The 10,848-nt window shown below is 42.3% G+C and overlaps 1 pseudogene; it reads left to right on the forward strand.

Annotated features, from left to right (window-relative positions):
* The first annotated feature begins 1,734 nt into the window (after window positions 1-1,734).
* On the forward strand, window positions 1,735-1,843 carry LOC138302316 (5S ribosomal RNA; annotated as a pseudogene).
* The last annotated feature ends 9,005 nt before the right edge of the window (window positions 1,844-10,848 follow it).

A 10,848-nucleotide genomic window follows, 5' to 3' on the forward strand; every position in this document is an offset into this window, starting at 1 on the left:
CAACATTGAGGCCAGAGTCCAGACTGGTCTTAATAGAGCCAGAGAACTCTGATAGCATTGTCTTAGTGCTGTTGAAAACTCTAAACAGGTAGTTAGTTGTTGGTTCACCAGCTTTACCAAGAGCTTTGAGGCTGCTGGGAGCAGAGAGACTTGTCTGAAGTTAGCCAATGATTAAGGGTCAGCGTTACCATTTTGAGCAAAGGAATCACATTAGCTCTCTTCCAAACATCTGGCATGATAGCTGAGTGGAGGGAGGTAGCAAAGAACTTCTGATATATCAGTGCAATAATATCCAAGATGGACTTCAGGTTTTGAGGTGGCATAGGATTGTTTGAGGACCCTGATTTACAATTCGCAAATAAAGCTGTCACTTCTTCCAGTGACAGAACATGAAAGGATCACAAAAGCAATTTATTCACCCCTACTAGATTGGACTGAATTTTGAAGATTTATCCTAAAAAAAAAAACACTAAATCAGGAGCAAACTGACTGGCTATACTCAAGTTGGAGGGTACATAGTTTTAGGATCAGTAAAGCTAGCAACAATTTTGAAAATCTCCTTCCCATCAGTGTCAGCACATCGATCCCCATTAAGGTTCTTATGTTAACTTTTAAGGGCCATTTGGTAACGTGCGTTGTCAGATCCCAGATAGTGACGCCATCAAGCTCCTTCCAATTTTTTGCACAAAGCTCTTCCCTGGACTACAGAGTCAGCCGTGCTCATAAGCCAGGACCTGATAACTTGCATCCTGGATAATTGAATCTGGGATTTCTGGTTTCAAATCTATCAGGGTTCTCCTAAGGTCAGAAATAGACACCTTACTCCAGCATTTCTTCTTATTCTGAGGAAGAGGAGGTCGGAATTCCTTCAGACAGTCGATGTGCCAAGAGAATGGAAGCAAGGAATTGTCCTTCCAGGACATTGGACCGGGAGTCTCCCACCTAATCAATACCTTGGATAAAATGGCATCAATGGCGTGGCCAGCTCTATGTGTGGGGCCTTTATTAGTTCAAACTAAATTAAAAGAGGCCAGAGTTTCTACTGGACAAGTAATAATTATTCCTCAATTCCCCACAACCTCCCTGTAACCCTTCTGCATTTACTACTAAATCCTACACTAAACAAGCATTTGCAATGCAACAGGTCTCACATTTCTCCAAGTTAGAGCTATTAGCAGTTGTAAACTCCCAACCACCAGACTTTTTTTGCCACATTAAACCTTTCGGCAAAAGTGCAATTATCTACGTAACAGGCAAAAGTGCAATTAACTATGTAACAGGGTCAATGTCATGCAAAGCGCTCGACTTCTGCCAAGTGAGATCGTGCCGCGAAAAAAGATAAAAAGTAGTCCACAAACCAGACGGAAAACAGCGAGCCTCGCATGTTTTCAGTACTTGGTCGCTGCACTTGAGGAGGGCTAAGCACCGGAACAGGCATGATGTATGCATGCCTTCCACTAATGAAAGCAAGCAGATTTTGAAAGGCAAGCCCACGAACCAATGAGAGACACAGACGTGACATGGGCAGGACTCCGAGCCCTTTTCAAACTATTAATGTGTCTCGCAAGCGAAACGCATGCGACGCAGGCTCGACCCTAAAACTGGTGTTCCATGTGGGTTGGGGCATTGGGCTTCCGGCAGTGAGCGCATGTCCGACTTCCCAAGGGTAGCCTGTGCAGGTGTGATTAAGAGCAGCAGGTTCTGGGTGGTGGGCTTGAAACTACAGCTTTTCCTGCCTTCGGTCATACCACCCTGAATGCACCTGATCTCGGAAACTAAGCAGGGTCGGGCCCGGTTAGTACTTGGATCGGAGACTGCCTGGGAATACCAGGTGCTGTAGACATTTCGCCTCTCGCAGACACTAGGTGCTGCACGTCTTAGCTCAATTACACAGCTTCCTCGCTAATTTCATTTTCCACTTTTTATTTCCTTCTTAAAACAAGAAATAAAAAAGAACAGCAATAACACTAAAATACACATTTTCCAAAGGAAAACTTACAATTATTCTGCACTTTACAATTGGTCCAAGCTGAAGAAAACATTTGCTCTTGCGGTAAGAATATGCATGAGGTCTTAAGATCAGATATCACTTCTTGTGATGTTATTTCCTGTCAGGTCATGGGTTGTGATGCCACTACCTGTGATTTCAGGTGCGATTTCACACGCTGTGGTGTCATGTGCCGTGATGTCACTTGCATAGTGTCTAACTTGGTCAGTCCCCCCACTTATATTCTTTAAGACTTGTGCCATGAATAAGCCTTAGCCCCCAAGAAATAGTGCTTGAGCCCACTATTGGCAACCAAATGGAAAAAATCAGCACATTGTGTTGGAAATGTGATAAAAGCACGATGATGTAATCGGTGTGGAAGAATGAAATGAGTTGCAGACACTAGTGTAACAGAGTCCAAAAGCAGACCATTCCAGAAACAGGGAATAAAAAGAGGAAAGTTGTGTACAATTTGAGTTGTTGTAAAAGCATTCCAAAGCATTTTCCGGCATTTCATGTCACTGTAAGAGGTGTCATTAACTTAACGATCAATTTATCGACCACAGAAAAAATGGGTGAGCAGGGCGTGTGCAGAATAAAACCTGTTCAACATAGGAAAACATCCCAGCAGAGAGCACATTACTCACTGTTGCGTCCTAAGCATTAAACTACAGACCTCTGTCTCTTTCAGTTTCACTTGTATTGTAAGAGGGGGCATTATTTTGCATGTTGTTTGAGAAAGGATTCCATGATGAAAGATCTGATTTGTTCAACAACTCCTAAATACTTTCTGTGAGACCCTGGTTTGACAAAAATAAAGAAAAGACTGGCCACCTTCGGCCTGTAAGGCATGGCGAATATGTTGCAGATGGCACTTACAGAGTGACAGAGCCTCTTCATTAAGTGAAAAAAGTGCAAGAGGGCTTGCCCTCCCGTTTATTTCTGGATTTGTTAAGGTAGTGTAGAAGAGATATTTCTCCCAGCCAGAGGGAATGGAGGTGTCGCCACTCAGTGGGATAAAGAAGAGAGAACTCCTGCATAGCAGCAACTAATCGTCCTTGGGAGGGGAGAATGAATGCTGCTGTTCAGAAGCAGCGTCTCCCCTGGTGCTCCTCTTTGTCATGCCCTACGGAGGGGTCCAAGGAGGAGCAGCACATGCTGTGTCAGGTCAGGGTTGTCCATTGTAATTGAGTGTGTGAGAGGGGCCGTCTGATAGTCGTGCTAGGTTGGGGAGGGGCTGCTGCAGCCTGTGAAGATGAGAGAATCGGACGTAACCCAGAGCATTTAACGAGCATTTTCAATACAACGGGTCACGCATTTGCTCGAATTAGAGCTATTACCGTTGTAAACTCCTAACCAGACTTTTCTTGCCACGCAAATGAGAAGAAACAAAAACGCAGCGTGATAGCGCTGCGTTTTTTTTATTTGTGTGACAAGAAAAGTCAGGTTAGGAGTTTACAAAGCTGGGGGTGGGGGAATGCAATGCTCTCGTGTTTGCTCGAATTAGAGCTCCGAGCATTGTAAATTACTGAGTGGACTTTTCTTGCCACACAGACTGAAAATAAAGAGAGCGAGGGCGAGCTGGCCCTGGAAAAGCCCCCCTCTGATGTTGGTTTATGTTTACAGAGGGAGCTGGTGGGAAGGAGGGACTAAACAAGCACCCACACTGTTGAGGTGAAACAGGCAAATGCCAAAAAAAGTCTCTTACAGAAGAGATAAACAGGACATTACGTAATTACACAGTACCTTGTGCTGCGGCCAAAGTGAAAAAAGGCAGGACAAAGAGGCAGAACTGACCACTAGCAAGCAAGGATTTTTAAGGGCACTAGAACTAACAAATCAAAATGCTGGAACTCACTCTATTGTATACTTTAGTACACAGCAGGCCGAAGGCTAACGCTCGACCTAAAAATATCGAGCTCTTCACACTGAAATGTGCGGATGTGCCGCTGCAAGTCTCTATGGCATTTTTGGTAAACTCTATATGTAGACCAATAATGGTATTTTAAGTAGAGCTCTTGAGACATATGCTGTGACTAGCAGTGTTAAAACCAGAGAAAAATTATTGAAACTTAAGAGGTCATGCACTCAGATTCATGGTTGCTCAGCTCAGGTTTGCTGCCCTTCGTGAACAGCCCTCCAAGATTCCCAGGTTCATTGGGACTCACTGCTCAGCACGTTTTCCTTTGCATTCTTGGGTCTTGTAGTCTTGCTTAGCCCATTAGCAATCATAGATTGCCAGTGCCAGACTGCAAAGAAAAATCTGGACTGGAGTAGCTGGTCACACATGGACCTAGGAAACTTGTCAGCTATGCATGAAAAAGCAACATACTCTATTTTTAATGGAGCAAGAACCAGGGTAAATGTCTGACCATTATGCACACCCCGCGAATATATCCCTGGGCTTCATAGATATGACAGCATATCATTGAGGCACTAGACGGTAACTGTGCAGTGTGCAAGCTTCCTAATTCACATTTGAGTTTTGCTGCAGAGAGTTCTTGCTGCCTAACATTCTTGCCCTGTGTCTCATGCAGATTTGTGTTCTTGCTGTCAGTCAAGATTAATCGCCACATGTGGCTTATCTCTATGTACATCTAGCCGCTGCGTCTTTAGTTAGAATGTTGGTGCTTTATTGTTTACCAGAACTGTCATTATTGTCTGTAAACACCAAGTGCATGTCAAGGTGACATTAAAGTGATGGTATTGTATTGTGTAAATGACGCAGCCATCACTTTGTAGAAATTCTCATAATTATCATATTATCCGTAAAAATGAAAGATGCCAGCCCCATACTCAGTATATATATAACATTATTGCTATATGCTCAGCAAGGCCAGCCGAGTTAATCTCTTCTCTTGTCTCATGCGCTCCACCCTCAAAACACCCAAAAACAAAATAAACGTTGAGCCTGATTCAGTATACACGAGATCGAAGTTAGTGCAGATTAAGCCAACCCCACATTTGCTGTCACAGCCGCAGCAACAGGTGGCTCTGAATTACACTTCGGTCACAGGACTGCAGTCAGTTACAGCACCTGTAATGAATCAAGCCATGGGAGTCAGTGCTCCACAGGGTCTGGGAAATGGACAGGCACCAGCTGCTATGTCTTTGCCAATCACTGTTGGTCCGCCAGTACCGCTGTATGCGCAGGGTAAGCCTAGTGTATGTGACCAGGGAGTAATGACTCAGGAGGGATTTCATGACCTCTTCTGGTTCTCCAGTAAAAAATGGCGAAAGAATTAAGGAGTTGTTGCATGCAATTCAGTTACCTCTTGAAATTGCCATAGTGAAATGCAGCTCTCATGTGAAATCACAAGACTTTGTGTCAATGGGAAACGGATATGAAGATCAAGTCGCAAGGTTTTGTGCATTGAACTGTATATCGTTCAAAGATCAGTGGGAATTGTTACCTGAAACTGAAAATGAGACATGCACAGGTTACGCATTGAGGGTGGTTGACACAATGGAAGAACTAAAATTGTTGCAGGGACGTGCCAGCAGAGAAGAGAAACGCTCTTGGCTTAAAATGCAATGTGTACTAAGACCTGATGATTTGTGGGTTTCAGACGAGGGGAAAATGGTTTTGCCAAACAGTCTCTTGTTACAGTTTGCAAGGTTTTACCATGGTCAAGCACATATTGGGAGAGACACCATGATCAGGTTGTTAAAAATTGATTGGTTCAATCCGAAATTCAGACAAGCTGCAGAAGTAATTTGTCACAGGTGCATCATCTGTCAGCAGATGAATGCAGGGAAAGGGACCATGGTGAATTTGAGCCACATTGGGAGAGCAGGAGGTTCATTTAGCAGAATGCAATTGGATTTTATTGAAATGCCTGTGTGTGGAGGTCTGAGATACGTGTTGGTGATTGTGTGCATCTTTAGTCATTGGATTGAAGCTTACCCTACCCATAGGAATGACAGTCTCACAGTAGCGAAGTTGCTGCTTAGGGAATTGATACCATGTTTCGGGTTCCCAATCTCTTTAGAATCAGACAAAGGAAGTCACTTCAACAATGAGGTGGTTAAGCTCTTGTGTGCAGCATTGAACATTGAACAAAAGTTGCAATGTAGCTACCGTCCTGAAGCCTCAGGACTAGTGGAACAGATGAATGGTACCTTGAAGTCTAGAATGGCGAAAATGGCCAGATGCATTGCCCTTAGTGCTAATGCCAATGAGAAATACACCCAACAAGAAAACAGGACTATCTCCTCATGAGATTCTTATGGGTCGAGCTATGAGACTGCCCGCCGTGCCTGCGAATGCTCTTGTGAATATCACTGATGATATGGTGTTGGACTACTGCAAGGGTCTGGCTGACGTGGTCCGCTCTTTCTCTCACCAGGTGGAGGCAACCACATTGCCATCGATAAATGATCCAGGTCACAATCTGAAAGCTGGTGACTGGGTTGTTGTCAAGAAACACGTGAGGAAGTCGTGTTTGGAGCCACGTTGAAAGGGGCCGTATCAAGTGATACTGACAACTACTACTGCTGTGAAATGTGCGGGAATTCCAAACTGGATCCATGCCAGTCACACAAAGAAGGTGACGTGTCCAACTGATGAGGAACGTGAGTTGTCGAAAATAATAGCTGCAAAAAAGGAAGTCTCAGGGCCGGAGAGTAATCAAAGGGGAAGTGAGACTGAAGGAGAGCTCTTTGAGGACGGCTTGGCCACTCGAACAGCAAACGAGATCCAGAAGGGTGACGGTGAGTCTATCTCAACTGGGGCACCAGGAGAACCGATCCAAAGAGAGGTTCTCCCAGAAGCAGACGGATGCAGGTATGAAGTTGAACCCCTGACAGACCCAGAAGGCGAAGGAGTTGAGGCAGAAGGAAGTCAAAGCGTTCAGACTCCTCCTGAGCCACTTGCAGAGCCAGCAAGAGAAAACACCATAGCACAAGAGGAGGGCAGTGAACATCAACCTGAAAAGCCAACCAGTAAAAGGGCACTGAGAGGAGACAAGTGGCCGGAGCCACAAACTGCAAAAGGGAAAGTAGTGATTAATGAAACAATAGAGGAAGGGGTCGATACCACAAGGAAAGAAGATCTGAGTGAAAGAGAATTGCAAGGTGATCGCAAGTTGAAAAGAAAAAGAATAGCAAACAGAAGATACGCGGGTCCTGAATGGGCTTATGCAATGTCAGCTGAGTGGCAACAAGAATTCTTGGCATTCTGTTTTGATCAAGAAGTTCCAGGTCAATATTATGGTACTTGAAATTGACTACAAGTAAAAGAGACTGTGTGAAGCTGAAATTGAATAAAGGGAAACCTGAGAAAAGAGACTAATGAAAATTACCGGATGTGACACTGTTAACCTGAATTGACTTTGAAAAGCGATTATGACGAGCTGCTAACCTGGATTTGACAAAGACCCTGGAGTGAATGAGGAAGCTGAAAATACTTGCTGAAGAAAGATTTTGCTTAGATTTGCGGAGGAAAAGAGAATTACTAACCATCCTCAAATTAGTTGTTTACTTATAGTACTTTACTTTCTGATTCTTTACAGATCATGCCTAGATCAGGAGATGACATTGAGGGGAATAAGCGTTGCAAATATTTGGGTATTGCTTTGGGTGTTGTATGTGTGATATTCATTATAGCTATATTTGTGGAAATGCGTTTGGTGGATGAAATTGAAGCTAACAATGCTACAGTTTCTGAGACTGCTACACTGACACCGTGGGATAGGTTTGAGCAGGATACAAAGTATTTGCATGACAAAACTAATACAAAAGGGGAGCTGTCTACTAATGTTTTCTATCGCTTGCTGAGTGAGTATGTTGACTCTATGGATGGGAAGACTTGTTATGTGTATACACAAATTCCTCTTTCAGCCCAAGAGGGAGTTACACATCACAGCTTACCATTAACGTACGGGATTAGTTGTAGTATGCTACTAACGCTTTTTTATAATCAAGAAGAAGTGCAATATTTTTACTCAAACTATGATTTAGTGTTCTCTTATGTACCTATCATAGAAGATTTGAATAGTGTAGCTACGTATTATGCCATAAAGCTGATTAAGGGTTTCTTTGAGCCTAGAATGACAATTAGTACATCATATGCACACTGCAATAATTTGACATGCTTGCTTACATTTGTAGAAAAGAGCTTTCTAGATCACACTGAAGATAGAAGGTGGGTTCTAAAGGGGAAATTAGAAAAGGGCTTGCAGCAACGAACATTCCTTAGTAATAGCAACAATGGGGTTAGAGATCAAGGGAAGCTAGCTTTAGATGCGAAACATGTAGGAAAGCTTTGCATTACACGGCCAAAGTCATACTATGACAATGTGTTTGTGGGAACAAGTGAGTGTAAGCATGTGTTTTTGTTTCAGAATAAATGGACGTTCATGTTAAATGGAATGGATCAAGCGATCCCAGGGGTCTATTATATTTGTGGACTTAGTGCTTATTACCGTCTTCCAAAGGGATGGTATGGGACATGTTATTTGGGAATAGTTTTTCCAAAGATCTATCAACTAGATGATTTAAACCAATTTCCGAAAGTGACAGAATTACTTCGTGCAAGACAAAAGAGAGAATCTGCTGCTAGTGTAGTAGGGGACATATTTGGAGCAATAATTCCTTCAGTGGGAGTTTTCCATAAAGATTCGAAAGTTGTCTACTATTGTGGATAACATGCTGACAAACTTCACAGGGGCTATTCTCCTGATGGATACTGAACTTGCTGCGAAGAGGGTTATGACTCTTCAAAATAGGCTTGCTTTAGACATTCTTTTAGCGAAAAGTGGCGGAGTCTGTAAGATGCTTAATGAGCGTCACTGTTGTGCCTACATACCGGATAATAGTAATGAGATTAGTAGTATGCTTACTAACCTAACAAGAGATAGTGCAGATTTGAAAGAACTGAAAGAACCAGGGGTCTGGGAAAAAGTTGGAGAGGGATTTGCGCGTGTGGGAAGCTGGTTTAGTGGTCTTTGGCATGGGTTTTGGGGAAAATTAATACAAGGACTAGTAATTGTTTTGGCTTGTTTATTTGGACTATGGTTATTGAGCAAAATTAGTGAAAGGGTTAAGGCAAAATTGGCAAAACATAAAGCGAGGAGGGAGGAAAAGAAAAGGGAGAAAATGTTCAGAGCAAAATACGAAAAGGCGAAACAAAAGGAAGAAATTGAGATGAAGGAAATGGAAAAGTGAAAGGGTTGCTAAAGAATGGATTTGTGTGATGACAAGTGTCATCAGAGGAGGGATTGTTGGAGTGTAGTTTTTATAATCAAAACTAGCATGAAAATGTTCGCAAATTAATGTATAATGATGCCGCATAGAAAATGTATAATGTGCTTTTAACATGTGTTTGAAATGTGCCCACGGGGAGTGGCCACCAATGTATTCGATGACAAATGAAATAGACTAATAATGAATTATTAATGTACTAATGTATGATTTTGTACTAGCATTGAGAGTTATGTGTTAAGGTTTTACTAAATTAATCACTAGGCCTAAGTTAGCATGAGTCGGGGCCTAGCTGCTCGGTTTCATATTAAATGTGTTTTTTCTAACGTACAATGTGCTGACTTGCTGAAGGACAAGTAGCCGTATTTTTCCAGAAGCTAGAAGATGTGTGTAACCGTAGTAAATTCTTTCTCATGAGACTCGACATGCTCAAGGAGACATTCTTGCCGGATGCAACAGTGTAAACTTGCAACAAGTACAAGGTCGCCTGAACTGGTATAGACAATGGGACTACTGACTGGGACCGCAAGAACAAGAAGTTGTACCTGATATTCTACCCGTTGGAGACGTCAAGTACAGGAGCCAATAAAATACGTGAGAACTGTTCTAAAGTGACAATCCTAATGAGGTGTTGGGCTAATTATTGGTTGGAGATAAGGATGCACCAAAATGTACCCAATTGGAAATTAGGGGACTGTACAACAAGATTGATATAATCCTTTGACACATGGAGAAATCAGCTATTCCAAGCTAACCTTTGTCATAGTTATTACATGCCATTCTTTGCCGTAGCCATTACGTGCCGTTCTTGCTGTCTGACTCTTTAAACTATCCTTACTTTTGCCTTTCCTCCTTATGAGGGAAGTGTCTCTTATTACCTTGTCTTGCTGAACTTTGCTGCGTCTCCTGGCTGATGGCGAATCAACTGATGTCCTGAGGACGAAGACTGACTTTGAATGCTGACCCATTACGGAGGGTAACTATATAATGATGAAATTGTAATTGTCATTTGCCTTTTCTCTCTAGGTACCAACTGCTCTTTTGATAGAGATCATAGTAAGGGGTTTTCCAAATTTGTGTTGCTAAAATTGTTTTGCATGAAGCTCAACATGCCAATGCTAATTCAAGGTTAGTTAAGGGGTTCACTAAACGGACGCAAATAGACAAATGACTGAATCCATGCTTTGTTGAATAATGCGATAATGATACTCTGCTAAAATAAATCCATGTTGACGTCATGCTTTGTTCTAATGTTTATGATCTTTGCTTTGATGAAATCTTATTCTAGTTGCCATATTGTGACATTGTTGATGTGTTTTCTGGTATTGAGACTAATAAACTTGATAGTAGAGTGTAACCAATGGGGAATAAATATCATAAATCTTACTAAATTCTGTGTGGTTATTCATGACTGAGAGGTCATGGTGTGTTTCAATTTTTATTGATGTCATTGGTTAAAGAGATTAATTAGCTATTGTGATTATTAATGAATTTATTGATCTATTGATTGACATGTTGATTAGTTATCTCGTCTTAAGGTGTCTTCAATCAGGGTCAAAAGATTCATCGGCCTAAACCGAGTCCCAGAATGAATAAATTATCTAGATTGGGACGCGTTATCACCCTCACTGTAGTCAGGGTAACGGAGCCGCACACAC

The sequence above is a fragment of the Pleurodeles waltl genome, chromosome 6 (genome assembly GCF_031143425.1).
Source record: "Pleurodeles waltl isolate 20211129_DDA chromosome 6, aPleWal1.hap1.20221129, whole genome shotgun sequence".
In the NCBI taxonomy this organism is placed as follows: domain Eukaryota; kingdom Metazoa; phylum Chordata; class Amphibia; order Caudata; family Salamandridae; genus Pleurodeles; species Pleurodeles waltl.